Source organism: Phaenicophaeus curvirostris, chromosome 1, assembly GCF_032191515.1.
Source record: "Phaenicophaeus curvirostris isolate KB17595 chromosome 1, BPBGC_Pcur_1.0, whole genome shotgun sequence".
NCBI lineage: Eukaryota > Metazoa > Chordata > Aves > Cuculiformes > Cuculidae > Phaenicophaeus > Phaenicophaeus curvirostris.
The window spans coordinates 126,677,834-126,705,609 of NC_091392.1; the positions used below are offsets into that span (position 1 = coordinate 126,677,834).

A 27,776-nucleotide genomic window follows, 5' to 3' on the forward strand; every position below is an offset into this window, starting at 1 on the left:
TCCTTCACCTGTCTTTTTCCTGCTTGTTATTACCTCTTGCTCCTAGAGCTTTCTTGAAGCAAATTCAGTGCCACTGTTTTCATCTATCCTTGAAGTTTGTTGCTCCAATCAATCTCCTCTTCCCATAAATAATCCCCATTTTCTATTTAAAAATATTAATTTGTGTTGCACTTGCGCTTGTCTTGCTACTGTCAGTTCTCTGCAACGCAGCACACATCTAGATCTGAATGTGAAAAATAGCTCAATGTTTTATAATGTCCTAATTACTATCCTCACAGGTTACTGGGTTATAACAGTATGTCCCAGGGCCATTGAGCGTTCTAAGTGAAATAACGAGATGCATCTTCATGGGACCTAATTAGAAGGTGAAGTTAATAAAGGCTGAAGGGAAAAAATAATAAGAAATAAGATACCTTCAAAAACTAATGAAGAAAGTCATCTGCTAGGGTCTTTCCTAGTCCTAGCTGGGCTTTCCCAGGAGGTACAGTGTGGGGATTTTTGTAAGAGCCCCTTGGTAATAGCTGGAAGTCCTCAAGGGGCTGTTCCCTGAGGAAGCCAAGGACCTGCAGGTGTATATCCCTTATAACACCTCCCAACAGGAGGGACAGGAGGAGCAAGAGAAACAGCAAGGCACTTGAATGGCTGCTTGCATGGTTTTGTAGGCTAAGTAGGGGCTGGGAAAGCAGTAGAAGTATGTTTCACGTGCCAGAGGAGGGTACCCTACCTGTTGACATGCTTGTGTTGGAGAACTGGAAGTAAAGACAACTACTACTGCAAATAAGCCCAGAAATCTTCTTGGAGAGAACATGAAGTTTGCTTGATCATAGGCTGTTACTGATGCTGTATACACTGGGATCCCTACATTTTTATGGGGTCTTTCTGTTGAGATTCTGAAGGACTGAGAAAAATAATTGCTTCAAGACTGAGTCTTTCCAAATCTTTCAATTTCAATAATTTTTTTTAAGAATTGTACATGGAATGAAAACAGATGTTGTTCTCCCCCATGCAGACTTGGGCAGAAAACGTAATGATTAATTTGGAATGTGTTTGTTGACACCACTGAACTGTGTTTCAGAAAGAAATTGCACTGCACTGATTTCCTTCAGTATTCATGATTCAGTACTAAGAGTAGATAACTATTATTCCTATTATTCTGTGTTCATGTTTCTCACTGGAATTTATGTAATCAGGTCGCCATGCATATGTGTAGAAATCTACTGAATTCTGTATGAACTCAGTTTTGGTATGATTTTTTCCTGCAAATGCAGATTGCTTAAAGGGCAAGACTGTGGCTTTGTCTTTCATATAGAAGTCTCATTTCCCACTTCAGATATACTACTTTTATTCTCAGATTCTTCCACCCATTTGTCAACAGTGTACCATTCCTGGATCTTCTCTGGACCCTAAACACAGGCACAATTCCTGTTTAGCATGTACACATCCCTACTCCATAGTATTTGTGTGTTTGCTAAGCACAAATAGAATATTCTATATTTATGAAATTATTTGTGTAAGAACTTTACTTCCCTGCTTTTACTTTTGTGGGGGTTTTTTTATAAGGAAGAATGAAAATTAATAAAACTTGTGTGATTTATTTTCCGTCACTTGTTAGCCAAAAAAATACAGAGCAAAATGTGTATATTCTTTTTTTGGAAATGAAACTCTTAGAAAATTCTCATTTGCTATATCTTTGTGGACCATGCCTCATGAAAGTATTTACCAGGCAATTTCATGGCATTATCTGTTAGGCTAGGCCAACAAAATTCTTACTGCATTGCCCAATACAGGAGCTGGCTACCTTGATGCTTTGAAGGCACGAGCTCCTTCCTAGGGCTCACCCACGGAGAGAAGAGCAGCTGTGGTGCTCTGAGAATGTCAAATAGACCTACAGCCTTCAGATAACTATCACAAAACTCTACTTGACAACATTACGAAAAGCATTGCGACCCATATGCGCACTCACTATTGTAAATATGGGCATTGCTACAAGTTGTTTATCTGCTCCTGACAGTAGCACTTTGTTGCCTTCTGTTATCAAGCACGGAGTGTAGACAGGACCATGCCAGGTTGAATTGCCTTGTTATTTTCGTGTGTCTTGGAGTGTTGCTGTGAAAAAGCAATTCTTTACCAGAACCAAAGACGAGCTATGAAATTAATATGAACAGAAGTCAAACTATAAAGATAAATATTGAAAGGAAGAGTTTTACTTGTAGTGTGAATATAATATTCAGAATCATGTGGAGAAATGTTTGAGCATCCAAATCTGCCCAGGGGATCTGGGGTTCAAAGGTTGCCTTAAGTGAATGACACTGTCCTAAAGTAGCTGATGATAGGGCTGTACAAACAGATGATCAGGCACTGTGGGTTTTTTCTTGGCCTTTTTTTTTTTGGTGAATGAGTAGGAGAGACTTTGGCAGGTATTTACTCTCTGAATCCTGTGCATAACTGCACTCTTTATAGTGTAGCTAAAGCACTTCAGGGCCTGCTGTGAGATGACATAGCCAGAAAAGCAGCAAAAAAAGTGGTTGGTTTTCACTGTTTACAGAAAACTAAGATAAATCTAGATGTATAAGATTGGTGCTTTAGAAGGTACTTGAGATTCCCACATTTGTGAGAAAGCATGTGGAAATAGTAGAGTGAGAATGAAGAATACTGAGAAAATTATGTCAGACTTCAAGGAAATGGGGATGGTGTCTGCGCATGTCACATGCGTGTCAGTGTCCTCAAAGCAGCCTGCCATCGTTGATTGAAAAGATCAATTCCTGTTCAGGAGATGCAAAAAAGTTCAGTAAATCTAAAAAAGAAAAGTAGATTTTTTTTTTCTTACTACAGTGGATAGGAAAGAATTTGGATAAAGGTTGAACAAAAGCAATTGTCTTATATGTGTGGAAGTGACCTCTGGAAGCAAAGTACTCAGCTGAAGAACAGTCAGAACACAACACAACATTCCTTCATGAAACCGTTTTCTGATTATTTGATTAAATAGATTATTAGTATAAATAATAAATAGTAATTATAATTATATATGTTAGAATTCTAAATATATTATTAAAATATATTATATATAGTTATTCTGCTATAAGACAAGCACAGCTGAGGTGTCTCTACTGTTTCAGGTTTATCTTTCTTATGCTTTTGCTAGAGTTTTACGAGCCTTCTGCACAGCAGCACTTTTATTGGGCTGCCTTACACAGTTCACAAGACTGTATTTATTGCTCATTTTATGATAAAGCAAAGGGTCTATTCTCATTGTTCGGTTATCCAGTTGTTGGTGTAGCTCCACTAAAATTGTTATTTGAATTAGATTTGTAAAAAGATCAAGAGTTGAACTTCCACTTATACAGGAATAAAGTCTAATAATTTCTGTATCTTCAATGAATTTACTAAATTATTGAAACACTGAATTTGACCTCTGAGATGAAAAGGTGTTCTTTTACAGTTATTGGGAAATCTGGCTATTCATTTCTGTGGGCCTACATTTCCAGCCCAAATACAGATTTGATTCCTCAAAAGCTTGTCCCTTGAAGGTGTCATTCTTTATGTTGTCTATACCAATACTCTCAGGGCAAACATTTCCCCATACATTAATAACTTCATTTTCTTCAAAAAGCAGGCCCAGCTCAATTTAAGGTTTTGTGGACAGAGAAGATGGAAGACCAGTTTGCAAACAGTGAATTCCAACCCACACCTCTATTGAACTTGTTGAAATGGTCTGTTAGCTGAATACTTAATGCTTAGCCCTAATGAAATGGTGGTATCTGTCATTGCAGTGTCTGAGCAGTTCCCAGGGCTTAAAGGCTACATGGAAGACAGTTATTAATTCACGTCGGTTGTATCAAAAACAGATAACTAACCTAAGCTTTTCAAAGACATTGTAGACAAAACATCAAATTCTGTTCCACAATTCTGTCCAAATAGCAGGCAAGTTATCTATCCCTAAGTCAAATGGTCTTAACAATGTGTGAGCTGATGATCCGAAATCAAAATCAATTCCAGTGGTTAATTACCAGTTAATCAGTTACATTCTTTAAAAAGTGCACTAATGATGTTGCTCTGATTAGAACTCTATGAATATTGCATCCCTGGGATTTCCAAAGTAGCAGAACTTTCAATCACCTTAGTCGTATTAGGAGTTCCTTTGAAGTCCTTTGCTAAGTTTACTCAAGACGGTTTACTGAAATGTGCCCTCTATTTCAAGCTAGAGGCAAATTAGTGCAAAATTGTGTGCTTTCTCTGTGCTTAGATAATATTTTTAAACACAATTTTTAAAAGACTTTCATTGTTCCTACGAATCTTTTTTGGTAAACAGAATCTTCATTTTTCTTTTACTGCTTTATTCTCAGGCAATGCATGCTACTGAAATGCATGAGAGGAAATTAAATGCCTGTGATTTAGTAAAATGTTCACTTAAGGAACTAGTGGTTTTGCTATTAGCATTTTGTAACAATTAGAATGTTAGGGTTTCAATTAAGGCAGTATGCGCTTGTTCCACACATCTGGATTTTTGTTAACTTTAATGTGCCTCCTTCTTCCTTTCAAGATTGGCTTAATACTTGGGTAATTTACATTTTATTTCTTTTTTATTATTTTTCATTTTTATTTTATTTTGGCATAACTTCTTTAAGCTCCAGCCAAGAGCAAAGTATTAGTATGCTATAACATGCAGGATTAGGGCATTTCTTAGAAAGCCTGTAAACTAGCACAAGGTTTTGTGGGTGTAAGACAAGAGGGAGGAAACAAGTGATATGAGGGAAAATTAGGATAAAAAAAACCCACATTCTTTCTAGGAGAGCAGATGTTTCCTTGTTGCTTTTTGGGCAGGGGGGTGGTTAGAAAATCAAATCACCATGACACACAAATTACGTGAGTTTGGGAAGTTAAATTTTCATAACTGTGATGGAAACGATCATATGAATTGCTTCGTTGGCCTCGGTGACACCTCTTGCAGCCCCTGCCTGTGCTTGAGCCACCACTGTGAATCACACAACTCCTCGTGACTTCTCAGACTAACCACTGTGGCGCACACACTGTGTCTCTAGAGATGTCCTTTCCTGGGGAAACAGGACCCACAGGAGTTCCAAGAGACTACTTTTCCCCTAAACTGAGCTAAAGCTTTACTAGTGGATTGAATCATTGAATTGTACAATAGTTTGGGTTGGAAGGGACCTTAATGATCATATAATTCCAACGCCTCTGCCATGGGCAGGGACACCTCCTGCTAGATCAGGCTGCTCAAGGCCCCATCCAACCTGGCCTTGAACACTTCCAGGGAGGTAGCATCCACAGCTTCCCTGGGCAGCCTGTTCCAGTGCCTCACCACCCTCATCATGAAGAATTTCTTCCTAATGTCTAGTCTAAAGCTTCCCCTCTCCAATTTATAGCCATTCCCCTAGTCCTATCACTACATGCCTTTGCAAAAAGTCCCTCCCCAGCTTTCTAGTACTCCCACTTCAGATACTGGAAGGCCATTATAAGATCTCCTCAGAGCTTTCTCTTCTCCAGGCTGAACAACCCCAACTCTCTCAGCCTGTCCTCATATGGGAGATGCCCCAGCCCTCTAAACATCTTTGTAGCCTTCCTCTGGACCCGTTCCAACAGTTCCATACCCTTCTTATGTTGGGGATTCCAGAACTGGACACAATACTCCAGGTGGTGTCTCAAAAGATTGGAGTAGAGGGGGAGAATCACCTCCTTCCACCTGCTGGCCACGCTTCTTTTGATGCAGCCCAGAATATGGTTGGCCTTCCGGTCTGCGAGCACATATTGCCAGCTCATGTTGAGCTTCCCATCAATCAACACCCACTAGTCCTTCTCCACGGAGCTGTTCTCAATCACGTCATCCCCCATCCTGTATTGAAACTGCAGATTGCTCTGATCAAAGTGTAGGACCTTGCACTTTGCCTTGTTGAACCTCATGGGATTCACACAGGCCCATTTCTCCAACTTGTCCAGGTCCCTCTGGATGACATCCCTTCCTTCTAGTGTGGCAACTGCACCACTCAGCTTTGTGTCATCTGTAGATTTCCTGAGGGTTCACTCGATCTCACTGCCTACATTGTTGATGAAGGTATTAAATACCACTGGTCCTACTACAAACCCATGAGGGACATCACTTGTCATGGATCTCCATCTAGACATCGAGCTGTTGACCACCACTCTCTGAATGCGACCATCCAACCAATTTCTTATCCACCAAACAGTCTGCCCTTCAAATCCATATCTCTCCAATTCAGAGAGAAAGATACTGTGGGGAACTGTGTCAAAGGCTTTACAGAAGTCCAGATAGATCACATCTGCTGGTTTTCCTGTGTCCATTGCTGTGGTCACCCCATCATAAAAAGCCAGTAGGTAGGTCAAGTAGGACTTGTCCCTGGTAAAGCCATGCTGGCTGCCTTTAATCACCTCCCTGTCTTTCATGTGGTTTAGCATAGCTTCTAGGAAGACCTGTTCCATGATCTTCTCAGGAACAGAGGTGAGGCTGTCAGGTCAGTAGTTCTCAGGGTCATTTTTTTCTACCCTTTTTAAAAATGTTACCCTTCTTCCAGTCACAAGGGACTTCTCCTCATTGCCATGACTTTTCAAATATTATGGAGAGTGGCTTGGTAACCACATCAGCCAATTCCCTCAGGACTCTGGGATGCTTCTTATCAGGTCCCATAGACTTATACATGTTCCCATTCCTCAGGTGGTCACAAACCAGATCCTCCCCTACAGTGGAAGGGGATTTACCCCTCTGGTCCCCGTTTTGTTGCCCCATGACTCAGGAAGGGTGAGGAGAGCAGTTGTCAGTGAAGACTGAGGCAAAAATATTGTTGAGTACCTCAGCCTTCTCCTCATCCATTGATACGAGATGACCACTTTCATTCATCAGTGGGGGCATACTTTCTTTAAACTTCCCTTTCTCATCAATGTATCTGTAGAAGCCTCTCTTGTTAGTCTTCATTTGCCTTACCAAGCTCAGGTCCAGCTGCACCTTGGCCTTCCTTACCCCATTCCTGCACAATCGGGCAGTGTCCCTGTGCTTTTCTCAGGTCTCCTGTCCTTGCTTACACTGTCTGTGTAGTTGCCCCTTGCTCTTCAGTGTGACCAGCAGATGTTGGCTCAGCCACACTGGTCTCTTCCCTTCTCTGCCTGATCTCCTGCATCTGGGTACTGAGCGCTCTTGTACTTTATTGAAAATATCCTTAAATATTTCCCAGCTTTGTCCTGCTCCCTTGTCCAATTGGAATGATTAATGTCAACTTTGTCAGAGTCTGTACATTGGATTTTCTCCCAGTGGAAAATGCTCCCTTATCTCCGTCTTTCCCAAAAGCCAAATAACAAGCAAAATAATAATTATTGAGCAATCTTTAGACTATGATATGAATAAATGTAGTTCCAAAACCCAGTTGGATTTAGGTATAACTGCCAGAGCAAAATGAGGCTGAAACATAGAGTTAAGTGGCTTGGCCAAGATCACATAAATAGGGCAACCATTGAGCCCACACATCTTGAAGGTTTTGCCTGCACAAACCTTTAATTTGTTCTAAAAGTAGCTATTTATTTGGTGCCACCTCCAACAAGATGCATGCACAGTGTTTTTATAGTTATACAGTCTACTTTGTGCTTGAGAGGGAAAAAAAGTCCTGACTAGAACAGGAAAGTATATTTTTTCTCTTTCTGTTCCTTTTCCTTTCCTCTTCTTCTTTTCCTTAGTTTTCCATTTCTTTTGTTCTTTTCAGATGCTGGCAGACTACAGATTATTGGCAGTCTATATATTAGCAAGTGTTGTCCCCTATCTCCATTAATACATTTAATGAAGACAAGTTTAAATCATTTATGCCAAGAGATTTCACATTGGGCAGAGGATAGCGTTAAGCTTTATAGATGCCAGTGATCATTTCCAATGGGAATTTACTACACTGGCTTGACTTTGTTTCTGAAACTCTCATTACAACTACGCCAGGCTGCATATGGCAGTTCTAGAAAAGCAAAAGGCTCAGTGGGGATTTCAGTGTTCCCAGCTTAATGTTTTTTGTTAACAAAAGAAAAGCAAAGACAGCAATCTGGGATGAAGTTGGAGGGCTGCAAGGAGACTAAAAGGATACCCATGGTAGGGATGATTTGAGTTTCCCCATGGCAATGTAAAACCTCTGGAAGATCTGCTGCTGCCTGTGCTGCTCATGAGTGCAGTCATAGAGGGCTATAGGGCAGATCTGGAGGGGAGCATGGGAAGAGGAGGAGAGGAAAATACCTATAGCAGTGTCAGCACAGAAGCAGCTGGGCCAATCAGTTAAGGACAAATCTTAAAAGAGATGCAAGTTAAGCTTGCACCTGAATTATAGGTGTCTTGTTAAGGAGCCCTCCTAAAGTAAACGCTCAGGTTCTCAGGCTTAAGCAGAGGGACAGCTGGGCACTTTTTGAAAGCCAATGTAGAGAAATCCTGGCTGCCTCTATTTTAGGCACTTGAGCCAAGTACCTGGTTCCCCTCAAGCTGGATCTATAGCACAATTCAAGCGTTAAGCTGCACTGCGTAGACACAGCTGAAGGAGGCAGAAGTTATAAACTCTCCTCTCTGTAAGGAAGTTTCTGGTACAACTATTAACAGAGGAAGTACTAGGCTCTCCTGACTGTTCCCAGGATTATATCTCCTCTTTTGTTTGTGGGTTGCAACCCACAACGACTCTTTGGTGTAAAACACATAGCAAATTTAAGGGCCAGATACAGGTTTCTATCTCTCAGGATTGTGCCCTAACCATTAAGCTCTTAATTGTCCATGTGAACAAAACTATGACATGTGACTGAGCAGAGAGATTTTATTAACCAGATCTGTCATCCACAGGCTTTAAGAGTTTTAAGTATATTCCAGAATGAACTACTAAAAATCAATTTTGAGCATTCCTTACATTTAAATTGTCCTTGTGACAACCATGGCAACCATTATTGCTAAAAAAATTCAAGTGGAGAAAATGCACTCTTGATTTAAATTAACAGATGGAAACAAGAATAAGAAAATGTGGTTAAAAAGAGCCTAAAGCAAGTAGCATTTACTGCTCATGATCACTTTGGTGTTTGATAGAATCTTTCTTCATTGACTTTTATTTATAACTATGTATTTCTGTGCATTCCAGCTAATTTTCAGCTAGTGTGTCAGAATACTCAAGTCATTTTTGTAGTCTGTTTTCTTTAACTGAAAAAGACCAGATATAGTCTAATAAAGAGGCTCCAATTTCTGATCTGATTCATGCACAAGAACCCAGACTCTGAAGGCTACAGAATGAGATATACCTAATTCCACAATGCTTTCAAGGGGTGAGGGGGCAAAGAGATGCCTACATATCCTTCAAGAGATATTCCTAGCACAAACAAAGTTCTAGTGGTTGTAAGGAGATTTATACTTTAATGGACTAAGTTTTAAAGGTATCTAGAGACCTTCCTGTGTATGTCCACATTGAGAAGGTGTATCAAAACAGCCAAGCAGGCTAAGTACCTAACTTGTGTAAATTCTGTGGAAGTTAGGTACCTACCATAAGCCAAATTAATAAATCTCCCTGGCTGCTATCTGGCAGTGTAACTGAAGTGAAAATATCCTGTATAGCTGTAGATGTACGCTACAATTTAGGACTACTCCAGCAGCGATGACTCATTAGAAAACCACGTCGGTGGCTCTGGAGTCGTGAGGGACAAGTCTAGTTGTTCTGGCAAGACTTCACAAACAATGTTCTGGAAGAAGGAACTTTTCTCCCCTGCAAGTCTTTTGACCACAGCTGGCTGAGAGGAAATCATAGCCAATGGTTGGAGGGGATACTACAATTTGCGCATCTCTGAGTCCCCTAAGAGAGGCACTAGCAAAGGCTGGAGGGTAGGCAAAAAATAAGAAGCAGAAGAGATGAATTGAAGTACTGAATTGAAGGCTATTGTCTTTAAAATATTCATGGGTTTGTTTCATTAAAATTACCCTTCTTCTAATTGGAATTGGATGGGCAAGTTCTGTAAGAATGATTTTGGTATAAAAAGCTGTTTCTCCATCAGCATGTTACCGTAAGGGAGTTGCCTAAGTCTCCATTCTCTCATGCAGTCTGGCCTCACCAGGAGAGACAATAAAATCATTTGGCTTCTGAACAGATCAGAGAACCATGAAGGAGAAATGCAGTTTGGGGCTGAACTGACATTTAACTAGTGTTTGAGGAATATTCAATAAACCACAATGAATCTATTTTTTTTTTTCAACTTGGGAAATACTCTGCCAAGACAAAAGCTTTCAACATTCTCTATTTTTCCTCAACATTTCTGTTCAGCAGCAACCGAAGAAGCCCTTTTCATTACAGTGTTAAAGAAAAAGACAGATTTGACTATCCCAGATGGTGGTTCTGATGTCGTGAATCACTGAAGATAAACAAGGCCCTTTCCACAGTCAGACCACACACTGAAAGTGTAACCTGTGCTACGAGCCCTTCTGGTCTTCTGTGAAGGGAGTGCTCTGAGTGAGCGACTCTGTGGCCCCAGCAGGGAACACATCAGTATGGGCAATACTTTCTTTTCTTTTTGTGCAAATGATACCTAGGGATTTTGTTCCTGGACATCTGCATGAGGAAACCGTTGCCAACTCTTGCGATTTTTAGTCAACAAATCTAATAAAACACAAAGGCACATGAAATGTACCATTAATCCAGACACTGAAGTTAGAATATACGACAGCTGAAGAATCAGCCTTTCTTTTTTTAAAAAAAAATTAAGTTTCCCAAAAAATATTTGAATAGAACAAAGATAATAAACAAGATAAACTTAGTATCAGATCATAATTTTCATAAAAATTCTTTTTTCAGATTTGAGATGCTTGCATCCAGAGGTGCAGGGATTTTGTATAAATGTTTTAACTTTTTTTCAGGTAAAGAATAAGCTCAAAAAATTACAAATTATTTTTACAAATGATAAATACAAAAGAGGCTAAATGCATATAATACATTCCCTAGAGATAGTTCAATGCTATCCACTGTTATATCTTCCTTTCCATTTGTCAGTGACAGTGATAATTATTTAATTGAAACTCTTTCACCAAGAGTGAGATTAAAGCAAGTCACCAAAGGAAAGCTGAAATAGCCTTTCTTTTAGATCTGTTTCTCTGCAGCACAATTACATTTCTGTACCTTTGTTTAGCATGTTTATATTTATATATTGCTCATATGGGGCCTGCTGAAAAATTACCTGGGAAATACTGTGATGTTACTGGAAGAAGTTTCTTGCAATTGCAAACAGCAGGAAAACATAGCTATTAAATACTGATAAAATATTAGTATTTTTACTGCAAAATAATTACTAGCTGTTATTGGCACCACTTAGAATTCATTTAATTTACTTTGCTTTCAATTAGGGTTGTGCAAAGTTTGCTTTGGGTTTTGCTGCTAGCTGAAAAATAGCAGAGTGAGAGATACAGCACTTCCATGCAGTATTTATGGAAAAAACATCACATATTACTGCTGAAGCTAGTAAAACTGCCTGTGGCTACAGTTGCTTAATATTTGCCATTAGCCCTGTTTCATTGGCTTATCGCTACACAGAACTGCTCAAGCTGAAATCTGCCATGCTTGCCTCTGCCTTAGGTAGGATTTTTTGAAATATCTCAACAGTTAATTCCTCAGCTGTTTCTGAGAACGAATTTAGGAAGACTGAGTAATGTTTAAGTGGTTTCTGCTTCTCTTGGGCAGTGTGCTAAAGAGTTACAAAGAGCTGACATTCAAGCTGTGTTGCCTCTAGGGAAATGCTGCTCATCACCCTCTGCCAGGAGAGCTCATTGTGATGCATCTGCCTCTCTGGAGGCCACCTTAGGATCTATAAGGTCTGGTGACAATTGGGGTGCACCTTAGCAGAACTAAATGAATAGAGGGTGTGGACCCAGCTGCCACTGGAAATTTGGATTTGGTTGAATAGAGGGGGGCTGGCAGGAGAGAAGGAGGGAAAGCAGGTTGCAGTCTTTCCTACCTCCCTCATTTATGACAGCAAAGCTGTGGGGATCTATGGCAGGTATCCAAGGGAGTCACCAGTGTGTCTTCCTGGCCAAGGTGCCAGATGGTGGCCCTGGGTTCCCCTGATTGCTCAGGAGCACAGTTAGTAACAGAAGATTGCTTTAACAAGTCAACCAAAACAAATGGCGTGGTTATCCTCAGCACAGCAATTTTAGCTGCCGCATAAATATGAACCAAGCTCTCAGTCCCACAGGCAGTCACTGACTTCTCGGGATTAGTTCCACAGCCCTTCATGCCAGGATGCCCATCACTTGGAGTGCGTCACTAGACCTGGAAATCATTGGTATTCAGGCCTGTTTGTTGGCATCCTCCTTGAAAGCTGCTGCTACGTATTCACTTGTCATTCCTGGCAAGACTGCCCTGAGCAGCAAGAAGCTGTTTCCAGCCTCTGTCTGCTGCTGGCACACAGCCTGCCTGGATGACACAGAGGTTTGAGGTCAGAGCCTCCTGGTCTCTGCTCCAGCCCATGGACCATCCCTTGAACCGGGTCCCAGGATTATGAGAGTGGAGGCATTGCTAGCCCTTTTTCTCTGACCGTTTAACATAGTCATTTGGTACACTGATGGGCCAAAGTCTGACTGAAAAGTTGCTCAGGTCCAGTTTATGATGCTTCTCTAAACCATCTTGTAACAAATGTTCCCCTGTGTCTTGGCTTTCCCTGCAGGCTGCACAAAGCAGAAACTTCAGATGGGATTGAGCACAGCATTAAGGCAGATTAAGGCAGCGAAGTGCTCAGGAAGGGTCCAGAAAAAGTCTTTCCATTGATTGTTGTTCCTGATGGTGAAATTAGCAGTCTCTCAAACAACTGAGGACTCCTACTTTTTTGACAGACGGATAATGGAAAACACTGCAGATAGTCAACTCTAACACAGTTAGGGATGTGACCTGATGACACTGTTAGCCTGTTCAGCTCACCACCATTCACAATAAATTTGTCAGTACTGTGTTTGTGCTGAAGTTGTTTATAACCTCTCCAGCATGCAGAAGAATAAATCATGAATTTAGAGTCTACTAGCAAATAGTGTAAAATGCTGGCAAAGTATGAACTTCTCCTCTCTAACAGTTTATCCATACCACCTGTAATGACCATGACCAGTTTGTCTTATTGGACTAAGAGTTATCCTAACTGCTAATTAAAGTTCCTCTTCACATGATATCTTAGGACTTAGTTTTATTTGGTTTCTATAAAAATGCCTTGCTTCTTTGCAGCACAGACAAGGAATGTTCTTAGAGAGTCTAATGACCAATTCACATGTGCCTTTAATCACTTGTCTTTTTGAATGTTTCTAATTACTTTCAGCAAAAGATTGATCATATTACCCATCCTCAGAATTCAGGCTATTTCTACAATTAAAGATGACATTTCTGCAATTAAAATTGACTTTGAAAAGTAGTCTAGTGTCTTTGTAATTTTAGTACTCTTATTTGCTTCTCTAAAGAATTTTCTTGCCCATGAGTGAAAAGAAGACATGTATGTAAAACCGAATACTGGATTTTTTATTACTTTAATTTTGTTTCCTTGGAACAAACCCCCAAATTTCTTATTTTTGCCTGTTTTCTACCCCTTTCATTACTGTTAGGTAATTTCAAACCTATTTATAAAAACATCCAGCCATTATATTATTGTTCTTGAGAATCTTGGCTTGATGCATGAGGTCTATGTTCAATAAATATCTTTTTCTCCAGCTGTTTAGTGTATTACCAGCTCATGTGCACCCTGTGACAGTTAAAAGACCAGTCAGATGTTATTATCTTTATTTTAAGGGGTTCAGAGGGAATGTGCTTTCTGCATCTCACCTGCTTTTGCCCACAGTACAGCGCAAACTCATAACACAGAGGTGGATCTCCTGGATGAGGACTTCTGAAGGAGATATGAAGCACAATGAAAGCTGGGGTGTCAAAGTTCACATGACACAGGCAGGACACCCACCCAGTGCTGCAGCCTCCTGTAGCATCTGCAGATTTCTTGGATAATCTCTTCAGAAACATCAGGTGTCACTACTCTCTCATCAGGTCTAAGCAAGGAATAGACATCTCCACCTCACTAAGGATTCATTCAGCAATGACCATCAACTGAAACATTGAGCATGACAGCAAATTCCATGTGACATCCACTGGGCCTGGGATGACTGGAATGAGAGTGAGTGCTCCTTCCTCACGGTCTGGCATTGAACTGCATCATTCTAACATCTGGGCAGACATTTGGACTGATGTGGTTGAAATCCATCTGAGTCTCTGGCTGCTGGGGATAACGAAATGTCATCCTTACAACTACTGGCTGGAAAAGAATTGGGGATTTTGCAGCTTCCCTAGAGTGAAGTGTCTCACCTACGGGATTTCTAAGTCTTTCTGGAAATAAAACTTTAGAAAGATTTAGAAGTTCATTTCTTGGTTACCTTAATCATGTCTTCAGTATTTGATGTCCCTCAATTTTTTTTTCACCAGCATCTTGCATTACACAGATAAAATTGTTTGTTTGCTAATCATATTACAATTCAAATTATTTCTGTTTGGTACCATTTAATATTAGCACGCTCTGATAATTGCTGAAATTTAATTTATTTCAATCTGTATCTGCATGTTCCACTGGTAATAATCAGTGGTCTTTTTATTTCTCTGTCCCACGGGAGACAATGAATTTATCACTTCTTTCCTTGCTAAAATCCTGCTCTGTTCCTCGAGTACCAATTGTGTTTCCTTTCAGATTTGTCTAATTGGTTGATGGAATTAAAATAAACTTAGAGCAGTTACTTTCAACTTTCGTATAGCAACTGGGCTGTTTCTTCTGTTTCAGACCTGAGAGGAACCAGTGTTCTCAAAAGAAGAGCTGTTCTCCCAAAAGCCTGCCTGATTTTCCTAAGGACTAGTTTTACATCTTCCTCGGAAGCCTTACTTCACATATTCAGATCATTTGAGCTACTTCACAGGCACTCTGGAGTCTCTACCATTCTAGACAGAAACTGCTTCATATTGATTCCTACTAAGGAAAACATTTTTTGAAGATTGCAATGGATCCTGGATGCTAGCCAAAACTGTGTCCCATCAGTATGCTGCAGCATAATGAACGAGCTTCAAAAAGGACCAGTACATAAAATACATACATTATTATACTGTATTGAGTTCATAGCATCAGTCTAATTATTAAAGGCATATCAACAGTTTAATATCAAAACATCTGTGTCTATTTTATACTTTAAAATCAGTATGTGTCAAAAAAGTGAAATAGGATTTCACTATCTGTTTTCTAAGCTAGCAAAGCATGCCCTTTAGAGCTGATGAATTTATTTCTTGTGCCACAATGGCTGTACTGCCATTGTTACTGGGTTACTACTTGGATACTGGGTTACTACTTGAATAAATAAAATCATGATCTTTTTAAAGTCATGATATTTCACTTTATTGCATGAAGATGCAGTTCTTGGTACAACCTCACTGATACTTCCACTATCTAAATCATACAGAGAGGTATTGCCTTGGGAATCTCAATATTCAGATGGAGAAGAAGCTTAAAATATTCAAGGAAAGGAGAAGGGGAAAACGTATATTCTAATATTGCTTGTTATGCACAGGATTCCAACCTTTACATCCATCATGTACCCTTTAGTGTTTAGAAGGAAGACACAGCCTCTTCTGGGCTATCCTCTAAATAAATGGGTGTTTCCTTCTGCAGGCTACTTCCCTAAGGTCAGGATTAGCCTCTGTTGTAGTCCATCGGTTTTATGATATGATGGGGTTGTATTTCAGTCTGGGGAGAAAAAGGGAATCTTTATTGGCACACTCAGAACAGAGAGGAAATAATTCCAGAAAGATTGCAAAAGCTCAGACACCTCAATAAATTAAGGTTGGAAACCTCCATCAGTCAGCACTAGATTTCAAATTTACAGCTTAAAAGCTGAACAAATCTATTGGCTGCACCATTTGACTTTTCACTGATGTATATCTGCTTTGAGATGGCAAAGCCAAAAGCAGAACTGGCTGTACTTGTCTTTCACTTATTTCCCTTAAAGGATTAAAAAGAAGTCAGACTTTCATGTTATGGTTGTTTTAAAAGAAGTGTCACCTATCTCAATTGAAAGAATCTATCTACGCCCTTTGAGAGCCCTTCTAATTATTGATGTCGAGGTGTCCTTGAGCTTTGAAGCAAATGCGGTTATCCAGTTCAATTTATTGTGCGTTACAGATGATTGTTTCATCTTTCCATCCAAAAGTACATTTTAAGCTTTTGGTCACAGGTTAACTTTGATTACATTACCCTTTCTAAAGATGAAGGATCTATAACTACCTAAAAAGACAGGCATAATTCATTTACATCAACAAGTACACACAGAATGAATTTTCCCCTTTTAAAAGTGACTTTTTCCAAGCAATGGGTTCTTATTTCACACTATTGTATTCACTTGAGCATGGGCTTCATGAGAACACTTTGATTACAGTAATGGAGTTACTGGTTTGTACTTGCTGAACTGACTATATGAATGTTTTGCCTAAAGAGGTCTTAGCTACATATGTTGACAAAACAGTTTAACTGAACTCTTCAGTGTGTTGGTTATTTGCCCTGTGCTTTGGAGTATGTAATTCTGTGAGTGTGAAAATCATCAGGAAGAATGGTACTAGGAAAATAACCCAAATTTACAAACATACCAGAAAGACTTATTTTAACATAACTATTAAACAGGTGAAAAAGGTTAGTAAACAGAAGTGATATTAGTCAGGCTTTCTAGCACAAACAATCTCCTTCCAGTCTGAAATAGAAGCAGAAATCTTTCAATTAAGTAGAGGTGGAAAAATATTTGTTCTATGTTTACCTTAATTGTGTTGTTCAATGAATTAGGACTGCTGGATTCCTGGACCATAGAGGCGACCTCCTGATCATCAGGACCGAAAGTCTGGTTTCCCTCATTGACTTCAATATAAAGCCAGTGATCACCAGTGCTTCCTCTTATACCAGCATTGGTCTTCTAGACACCACAATGAAAATAAGCAACAATAACATATCAATTATTTAGCTCCCACGGGTTGACACAATTACCTTCACAAACCAACCTTCAACTGCAAGTCACCAAAAAGTCAGTGTTTTCTAGCCAGACCCACAGGTGATGCTACAATTACTCTTTGCAGAGCACTCATGGCCCCCCCGACCATGAGTGAAGAGAGACCTCTACCCAGGGAGGATTTTTCTCTGGTGTAAGAAACTATGCTGCTTTTTCCGACAGTTATGACAATGCGGATACTGCTCCCTGCACATTTTCCTTGCTTGCATTCTTGGACTATTGCAGCATTCCTGCTTATTTAACATGTCAGAGTATTTTACCAAGTTCTTAAACTGTCAGCCCAGCTTACCATGGTAAATTGTGCTGATTGAGTTTATTGTTTATGAAATACACCTTTGTCAATTTTAATGTGCATGATGTGCATGTATTTTCTGCGCTCGTAGTACTGTCTGCAACAATATATATTAAGATTTTAAATTAAGAAATACAGACTACCTCAGGATGTTTTATATCTTATCTATCAGTTCCAGAGGGGTATCATTTGTGCATAGTGCTCCCTTTAATAATGTTAGCAACTTTTTAATTTCATTTTAGTGGTTCTAAAAAATGGCAGGCTTTTAACACAGAAATACACAAACTCTAATGTGCAGGTCAGCCTCTTAAGTCACTGACATTATATGCAATGAATAAATTGCAACAACTGGAACATTACAGAAATCTTACAGATCAATAACAAGAGTCAACACACAGGAGTATTTCAGGGAAGACATAACAAGACAGGCGCTCCGATAGCTGCACTGACTGAGCTAATATACCCCACTTCCCATGTGAATTTGGTAGTGGCTACAGTAAGCCATGGCTCAGAACACCAAAGGCAACTTATTCCACATGCTCTGTTTGACCACATATTAAATTGAATATGAAGAAGAAAATCTTCAAAGAAAGTTTCTTTGTGTTTTCCCAAGAAAGTGACTCATCTGAATTCTGGTGAAATCAACTCCTTCAACATAAATCAATAAAAGAGTTCTCAAAATTTTCTATATTGTCAGAGTGATTAAATATTCCACATGCATTAATTCTGAAGGGAAACATAGGTAGCATTTCATGTGGCTACCACACATCCAGGCTGTTACAAAAGTTTAACATTCAAATGAGAAATTTCAGTTTCATGTCAGATAATGAATACTGCATACACGCACTGCTTAACAAACTCTGTCATCTCTGCATCTATACCTGGAGCAGTTAATTTTTATTTTCTTACTGATTTATAGGACAGGATGCCACCATATACTGACATAGTACAAAACCAAATTCCACTTCTCAAATATTTCAGTGGCTTTCCCTGACTGCTGTTGTGTACTGTCACCCAGTACTCGAAGGCTGAGTACCATTACTGTGTTTGGAGTTGACAACAAGGTAAACTGCAAGTCTTTCTCCTATCTCTGTCTTATGGTTTTCCAGAAAGGACAAAGTACTATGAGCCCTTTATCTGGAAGTAGTTTCTACATGATTTTTTTGAAAGAGAAAGCTTTTACATTTTCACCAAGTAAAGTATCCCAAATACTGAAAATTAGGAAAGGAACAAACTAAAACATAACATATGTGGCTCTTTTGTATAGAGAACATGTAGTATCATATGATTATACTGTCTTTTCTTTGTACTGAATATCATTCAAGCCAAACACAGTGTAGCTAGCCCGAATTTGATTATTGATATTGTTGACAATCAGGTCCCTGATTTAAATCTGAATTACAAAAAATATTGATCCTTTACAAAAAGACAGAGATCAATTTGACTAGCAGATAATAAGATACCAAGATACCATTGTATACCTCTTCCCATTAATTTCAGTGAGCTAATGACATATTTATAAAATGTTTCTCTCTGAGACCTTACAACAGGCAGCTGTCAAAAGGGAGGCTCTATTTATGTATACTTTCTTCATCAGATAGTTTTGATTGTACAGCTGTACCCAAAAATAATATTAAATAATGTAATATTAAAGTAAGGGCAAATATCAGAGTCTCAAAGTTTATTTGGGTAGAAAGAAGAAAATAATAATTGCATTGTCCTAATATTCTCTAGACTATTCTGTCATAAACATGAAACATAAGTGTTTATTTAGAAGATGAATCTAAGCCACAATCCAAGATCTAAATCTTTTTGTGAAATGATGATAAATCAAATATTTATAAGTTCAAATATCCTACTGTGTCCGAGAATCAAAAGAGCCAGCATTCTGAATGCAAAGCCCCTTTACCTTATTTCAAGTTTTTCATTTGGCTTAGTTTGCAGTCTTCAGTTTCCAAAAGAAAATGAGTTATCCAAAATTCAAGGTCACTTCTGAAATCTTCATCTACTGATATAAAGTATGGACTTTGGAGTGTGTGCTTTGGTTGAAAAGAAAAATAACTTCTCTGTATTGGTGATTTCCAGTTTCATAGACGTAAGGAGTGTTAACTGCAGTACTTGGGCATAGAGTTCTTCTTGGCAATTAACCAAGTGTACTTATCGCCAAAACCAATCCTGAAACAGTAGACAACACAGATGCACCACAAGGCTTGTTTTAATTCTGAAGCATACTAGATTTGCATCCACTCCGTATGATTTTAAGATTATCTTCAGAGCAGTTAGTTTTCTAGCTTTCTAACAATTTGACAACTAGTTGAGATTCACAGAGACGATAACATTAAAACAATTAAAGCTATTGCACTTGAGGAAAAAGAAACAAGTTCTGTGCCTATTTTACTGTTTCAAATTCAGCCACTTCAATCCTGAATAACTAATGAAGACTAGATGAAGCTCTAAATACATATTTTCTTCTTACTATGTGCTACTCCTTTTCACTCTATTTATCCCATTGTTTTTATTTTTTCATTATAGCCCTGCCAGTCATGGCCAATGTAGACCTGTCAAAGGGTACACTGTACTTCTCTCTAGCAGTAATATTGGAAAGCCAATGAGAAGAGCCAGGCTCCTGATTTTTCTGAACATCCTCAGTGGGTTTCCACATGAATGCAATGAGAGTGAGGAAAAATCTGTTCTCCATTGTTAAAATGCCTTTGAGTCCATCCTAGAGAAAGAACCTTGGAAGCTAATAATATCTTCTGCATTTTTAGGCTCTGCTTTTATGCAAACCTTGAAAAAATAGTTGAAAAACATCTGAAAACCTAAGACCAGAAAGAATCAGGGTAGTCTGCTAAAAAACGTAGAAGCACAGTTATAAAATGCATTTCAGTAGTGCATTGAGTGGACAACTTTTATGTTAGCATGGCATTTTTAGGACATCCTTAGCACAGTGTGGTTAGGAGTTTGTCTGCCTTTCACATCAGTGAGAGATGCAGTGGAAAACAGTCCAAGGGTTTTGAAGCACTGCAGCTTCCCCTGAAGGACACATATCAATATACGAAGGTGGATCACAAGACCTCAAAACAAGCACTTTTGAAGTTTGAGAGCAGATTAAATTGTCTATAAAAGCAACAAAGAAAAGTTGTCATCTAGATTGAAGATTTGATAGAGCGTTCTCACAGATTTGACAAGAATAAATGCACCGTCATAGAAGTATAAGATATTCCTTGCTGTCTCTAGGTTATTGGGATTTCTTTCTGTCTAAACAGCCCTGACTTTTAGCTCTCAAGTGCAACAGAAACCCAATGGTTAGCATAAACCTGTGTTTTTCTGCATTCTGCATCAGACTCTCTGATAATTAAATGGCAGAAATTTGATATTAAAAGAAAATCGAAGCTGACAAATATATTGAAAGAGAGATAGGTAATAGTCTCAAGGTAATATTACTCTGGTTTCCATCCTGCAACCCCTTAATAGATACTGTTATTCTAGAAATCATGCTCATTATTTTTCAAAACCTGTTGAAAAGTCTTAGGCAATGTTATTAAGAAACAGTAGAAGCCATAGACAGGATAAGTGCAGCAAACTTGGAGAAATTAGAGTGTTTTCTCCAGGATGCTCTAGTTCTCTGCAAGTCTCTTTCCAATTCCAGCAATTAACCTTGCTGTACATTATCATATCACATTTGGGGGCTTTTTTTCCAGCACTCCTTTGATTTTATTAAATTGAGAAATATGTCTGGTTGAAGAGGAAACATGGTCTAGTGAAATCCTTGGAATGACTTTATTAGTAGAGTTGAAGACTGGAGCAGTTTATGAATGATAACTAGGGATTATGCAAAAAGAATTAAGTAACAAAGCTACGAAATACATTGTGAGGAACACTGAAACAAAGACATTGCATTTATAAAGAGCCTAATAGGCTGGATTTCATTTACCATTGTATAGTCTCTCAAAAGATTTCAAAACCATAAAGATACATTCCACTGGATCCTTTTACATAAAAGCTTTACTGATTTCTCTACAGATTCAGACTGGATTTTCATTTCCATTAACTACTATCACATCTCATTTTGAGATAACAGGTTAAATACTTTCTTGAAAGTTCTTAATTAAGAATAAATGTAATGTACTTTCTGAGTATATTCTGCCAGATTTCCAAGGAGATTGAGGCAGTCTCAGAGGCAAATCAGTATTTTAGGCACTTGTTAATTTACAAATAGTTGGAACAGTTAAAGGCTTTATTGAGTCCAGCAGTTATTGTTTCCAGACTGCTGTTTACAATACATTGCCAAAATCTGTACTCTTCACTGCAGGGGAGGGCTAAAGCATCCCCCAGCCTCTCCAGCACAACCCAGTTCCATGTGTCAGCTTGGACAGGGAGGAATCGGCAGGAGTGACATGGCCAGTTATGTGGTACTGCAGATACAGATGCACTCAGGCCTAATCCTCGAGCACTGAGCACTGGGGCAGATAAATTATCTAATTTGCACAGCCTGGCATTTTGTCTCCAAATGACTGAAATACTGTTCTACCAAATATCTAGCCTTTTCATTACTGAAAATTCTTTATAACAGATTTAAAAGGCTGTAATTGATTGGTTGGGTTCCTCTCTCTCTTTCCTTTTCCCTTTCCCTTTCCTTTTCTTGAAACAAAGAAACTTACACTTAATAGTTTAATTTAACCATTAAAGCAGGTATACTTTATATAGCACTGGAGAAGACTCAGGATTCATCCTCAGAGTGCTTCTATCAAACTGTGATTTCAGAGAACTTTGTATACACAGAATTGTTCTCATATTCATATTTTTCTCCAAAATGACAAGCACACTTCATTCCTGGAACCTCATTGCATATCCAGGGGGGATGAGGTCAATCCCACCCAGAGTCATTAAGGTGTGGCCATATCTGAGAGGTCAATCTCAACGACTCTGGGTGACAAGATAAGGGTCATTATCATTATCTTAGCTGTTAATCTTGTTTTTTAACACATTGCAGTTGACATTCCATTCCACCACTTACAAATCACCATCTCTTTCTCCTCCTTTCTCTTTCTTTCCTCTTCCCTTTTTCCCTTTCTTCTTCATCATCTTCTTCATCTTCTTATTCATCACCTTCTTAGTTGTCTTTTTCTTCATCTTCTTTCTCTTCTTCTCCATCTTCTTCAACTTTGTTTGTCTTCTTAGTCTTCTTTATTGTCTTCATCTTCATCTTCATCTTCTTGTTTATTTTCTTCTTTTTCTTTATCTTTTTTGTATTCTTTGTCTTTTCTTCATCTTCTTCTTCATCATCATCATCATCATCATCATCATCATCTCTCCATCGTCATCATCTTATTATTATTATATCTTCATCATCATCATCTTCTATTTCTCTATCTCCTTCCCCTTCCCTTCTTCTTTCCCTCTTTTGTTTTTTTCTTTTTCACAATCATAAAATGGTTTGGGTTGAAAATGACCTTAAAGATCATTTTCCACTACATCAGATTGCTCAAAGCCCCATCCAACCTGGTCTTGAACACCTCCAGGGATGGGGCATCCACGACTTCTCTGGACAACCTGTTCCTGTGACCCACCACCCCCACAGGAAAAAATTTCTTCCTAATATTTAATCTAAATCTCCCCTCTCTCAGCTTAAAACCATTACCTATCACTATACTCCCTGATAAAGACCCCCCTCCCCATCTTCCCTGTAAGCCCTCTTTAAGTACTAGAAGGTCGCTATAAGGTCTTCCTGGAACCTTCTCTTCTCCAGGCTGAACAATCCCAACACTTTCCGCCTGTCCTCATATGGGAGGTGCTCCATCCAGTCCTCTGATCATCTTCACGGCCCTCCTCTGGACTTATTCTAACATCTCCATGTCCTTCCTATGCTGAGGACTCCATCCCTGGAGCTATTTAAAAGACAGGTGGATGAGGTTCTCAAGGACATAGTTTAGTGGTTGATAGGAACGGTTGGACTTAATGATCTTGGAGGTCTTTTCCAATCTGGTGATTCCATGATTCTGTGATTCTGTGACTCCAGAACCTGAATGAAGTACTACAGGTGAGGTCTTATGAGGGCTGAGCTGTTAAACAACACCAGTCTCAGTACCAACCCCTGAGGAATGCCACTCATCAGCTCTCTCCACTTGGACATTGAGCTATTGACCACAACTCTTTGAGTGCAACCATTCAGCTAATTCCTTATCCACTGAGTGGTCCAGCTGTCAAATGCATGTCTCTCCTATTTAGAGACAAGAATGCCATGCAGGACAGTGTCAAATGCTTCACACAAGTCCAGGTAGATGATGTCAGTTACTCTTCCCTTATCCACCAATGCTCTAGCCCTATCGTAGAAGGCCACCAGATTTGTCAGGCATGATTTCTCCTTAATGAAGCCATGCTGGTTGTCACCAATCACCTCCTTATTTAACACGTACCTCAGCAGAGTTTCTAAGAGGATCTGCTCCATGATATTGCTGGGCACAGAGATGAGATTGACCAGCCTGCAGTTCTCCAGATCTTCTTTATTTCCTTTTTTAAAAATATGGATTATGTTTCCCCTTTTCCGAGTCAGTGGGAACTTCGCTGGACTGCCATGACTTCTTAAATTTTTCTTTATATTTTTTTCTTCATACAGTATATTTTAGGTACATAACTCCTTTTTGTCCTAGTTCATAACAAGACAAATGAACCCCTGAAGCTTGCAGTGGGATTTTTCCAGCTACCTTTGCTCTCCACACACTTGATTCTAGTGTAAAGGTCTTGATGACTTCTGGAGGCCAAAGTGAGAAGCTTTGAACATTCTTACTGTACGTTTTTGCAAGAAAAGTGTAGAGCCACAACTGGTATAGACCAGTGTTCTCCATTGCTGTTGATTAGTATATCTCACTCAGGACCATTTTCAAGATATGGAAAAGGAATTATGATGGATTCATTTTGGTTTTACCAAATAACAAATGTGCCCGATACAGAATGAAAACCAGCACATTTAATATATTGTGGGACATATTGAAATAGAATGATTTTAAAGTATGATTTTTAAAGTAAAGTGTGATCCTCACACTCCTTCATTCTACAGAAATTCAAGTAAGATCACAAAACATCATTTCCAAGTCTAACTTCTTGCCATTGTACTCATCTTATTTGATGTCTTCACCAAACCCCTGTTTTAATAATTTCTTTGCTACAGAGAAGTTTAAACTATTGTAAACATGGGATTCAGTCTGATTTTCCTTTCTTTAAAGACAGGGAAAATCAGTCATAATCAGTGTCAAATGACAAATGAGGCAGAAGGTACACTCCGATATTCAAAACAAAATGTTGCAGCCTTAAATATTCAGGTAAAACTTTGATTGAGCTAATCTTGAATTTAGAGTTTAACCTTCAACAGGTGCTTAAATTCTGTTGAGACATGGAAGACTTCAACACCCATACAAAGTCAAACCCATGCTTAAGAGCTCTGCAGAATCAAAATTATACTGGGGTTTACCCAAGATGAGGTAATTGCCAGTATCATCCCTATTATTTACATGCTTATATATCGTCTAATACTTCTGGTATTTATCCTTCTGATATTTATCTTTTGTCTTGCCAGGCTTGTCTTGCCAGTGTTTAAGATTACAAAGGAATCTTTGAACAACCAGTTGTGCTATCTGCACACAAAGGCTTGATATTGGCCCCATTATCCCTGCCTGGAGACCAGTTAGTCATGGTTAACTGAAGCACAACGTTCAGAAAGCCACTTAATCCTGACTTGTGGTTATCAAATTTATTCCTCTAATATCTATCTCCAGTGGCTGAGGCCTGTCACTGTTAGAAGTTTGTGCCTTCTTTATCAAATGACTGTGGCTGGCCTCAATATTCAATCATTGACCCTTGATGTGCTGATCTTTCCTGAAGTTAAGAGTTCTTTTGCATTTTTCCCCAGGAAGGCACTCAGATTATGTCGTTTCTCAGCCCTCTTTTGACAAGCTAACAGACCGTTAGTTTTTCACTGTGGGAGAGGTTAACAAATTTTAATTTCATTTAACCTAATAATTTTCAATAATTTCAATAATTTTTGTTGTCCCAAATAATTTTACTTTCTTTTTTAAATGTTCTTACCAGGACTGTTGCCTTCTGTAGTAATAGTCAGTTTCTCATGTAATATACTTAAATTTTTTTCAAAGCTTCTTGTGCTAGGACAGAGGGTGAGTCTATTTGCATGGCCTGCATCCCATGTTCCTACAAATACAGGCTTTCTTTTGGCTCTGCAAAATGATTTGGACTCAGCTTATGATCTATTGAAAGCATTCTCTGTTGGTACCTTGCCCTCATCACTATAGACATCGTTAGATGCATTCCTGTATGTAGGCTTAAACTAACCAAATTACATTAAGAATGATTTTGTATTTCCTTCTAGAACACAAGTAGAAATGACGGAGAGTATCACTTAGCACTAATTTTGGTGAAAACCACTTAAGAGGTGCCCTCATGGATTGCCCTTTGAGATCTTAAAACAGTTTAGTGTAAGGTTATTGATGTACCATTGTGCCAATTTCTCTACCAGGGAGTATGTAAGAGTGTGTGTGTGTGATGATAAAAGATCAAAACCACATCCATTACATCTATTATGTATATATAGTACAGCAATCAGCCAGCAAGTAACCTCACTGAAGAATTAAATTAGGTTTGCTTTGACAAGTCTTGTTGCAATCAAATTATGTCAAGTGACTTTCATTGGTCTGATTGTTAGTAATTCATTTTATATTTGCCTGGGGTTGGAGTCAGAAAGTGTGGTCTACAGCTGCCTACAACAGGCTGCTGGCCAGGTCTGAACACTTACTCTGGGAATTGTTAAAGTGCTATGAGTTAGCAGTAGTGAAGGTATGTACATCAGTCAGAGGTCCCCTTGCCCAGCTCTTCTATGCAGATGGTTACTCAGGCCAGCTAGTTTAAAAACAGCTGGTAAATTAAAATAACTTTTCTTTTTTAGCCTCTTTTGAATAATAAACACATCTTCTCCTTCCTTCATGAACTAGTGAACTATACTGTTTCCTTCCAAACAAAATGTAATTATTATTAATTGAAAACTATACAATTTTCCTTCATTACTAGCTGTGCTATCACTCTCATGTCTCATGACAGTATCACTAATATTTATTTTACTCCTAATGCAGTTGTTTTAATTCCATATTACCATTCACACTGCCACCCAGTTGTATTTTTTCCCAAAGTTCATACCTTTTGACTTTCATTCTCATTTTACTGTGCTCCAAAAGCTTACACAGGGTTTACACTGACTACTGTCTATTCCTCCCTTTCCTCTCTGCAACATTTGTTGCTTAACTTGTCTTCATCTTTATTTTGCTACTGAACTAAAAGGAGCTTTTAGCAAAACATGACATCTTTTCAACAGTACATCCATAGTTTTTTAATCACCTAGTATAAGTTTCTGAAAGGTCCTCTGAGAAGCCAGAAAAATGACACTGCCAGGCAGAAAATAATCACTTCTTCTCCTAATTTCCCTCAGCCTGAGAAAATTAGCCCTTATTCTCCATTTTTCCCCCCTGAATGTAATCAGATTGTGATTGCTGATCTCCTGGCTTTGCCAGCTTCCCCTCCAGCTACTATTTTTTTTTTAAGCTGACACAACAAAGTCTGCAACAGAATTGCTTAATGTTGAACACGATATTGTTGCTGTGACATTTACCACCTAAGGCTTTGGGGAAAAAGTGAGACAACCATGCTGCTCGCCTGCTCTGTTCATGCTGTGTCCTGTAGAAGCCATCCCTGTCCATCTCTCCAGTCTCAGTTTCCCCTCCTGTGTTTTACGTAACATGCACCAGGAGCTGTAACTCTGTATTTTTCCAGTACTTGAAGGGGGCCTTCAAGAGAGCTGTGGAGGGGCTTTTTAGAAAGGCTTGTAGTGATAGGACTAGGGGGAATGGGTATAAATTGGAGAGGAGAAGATTTAGACTGGACATAAGGAGGAATTTCTTCACCATGAGAGAGGTGAGACACTGGATAGCGTTACCCAGGGAAGTTGTGGCTGCCCTATCCCTGGAGGTGTTCAAGGCCAGGTTGGATGGGGCCTTGAGCAGCCTGGTCTGGTGGAACATGTCCCTGCCCACAGCAGGGGCATTGGAACTGGGAGATCTTTAAGGTCCTTTCCAACCCAAACTATTCTATGATTCTATGATTTGTCTCAGTTCTGCTGTACTGGAACAGTTCCAGCTCTATAACTATCTGCATTGCTAGCTGAGCCGGGTGGAAGAAACAAGCCATGAGAGATGAGTTTTCCAGTTTGGCAAGTCAGGGTCTTATAAGGTGTTGGAGAACGCAGCTTGAGTCTAAGCTCCCCTCAACATGCAGCAATGCAAAACTGTTGTCATTACTGCAAAGTCCACCTTTGGGCTTAAACTGTCTGGGTACCCTGTCATTTTCAGGGACAGTATAATGCTATCTCCCAGG

General features: G+C 39.1%; 1 long non-coding RNA gene across 1 annotated transcript in view; it reads left to right on the forward strand.

The window, feature by feature from the left end:
* LOC138729756 (uncharacterized) overlaps window positions 1-14,205 on the forward strand; it is a 225,452-nt gene extending 211,247 nt beyond the window's left edge. The window contains exon 3 of the long non-coding RNA XR_011338945.1: window positions 14,016-14,205. This is a non-coding gene — a long non-coding RNA (uncharacterized lncRNA). The remainder of the gene's footprint in view (window positions 1-14,015) is intronic.
* The last annotated feature ends 13,571 nt before the right edge of the window (window positions 14,206-27,776 follow it).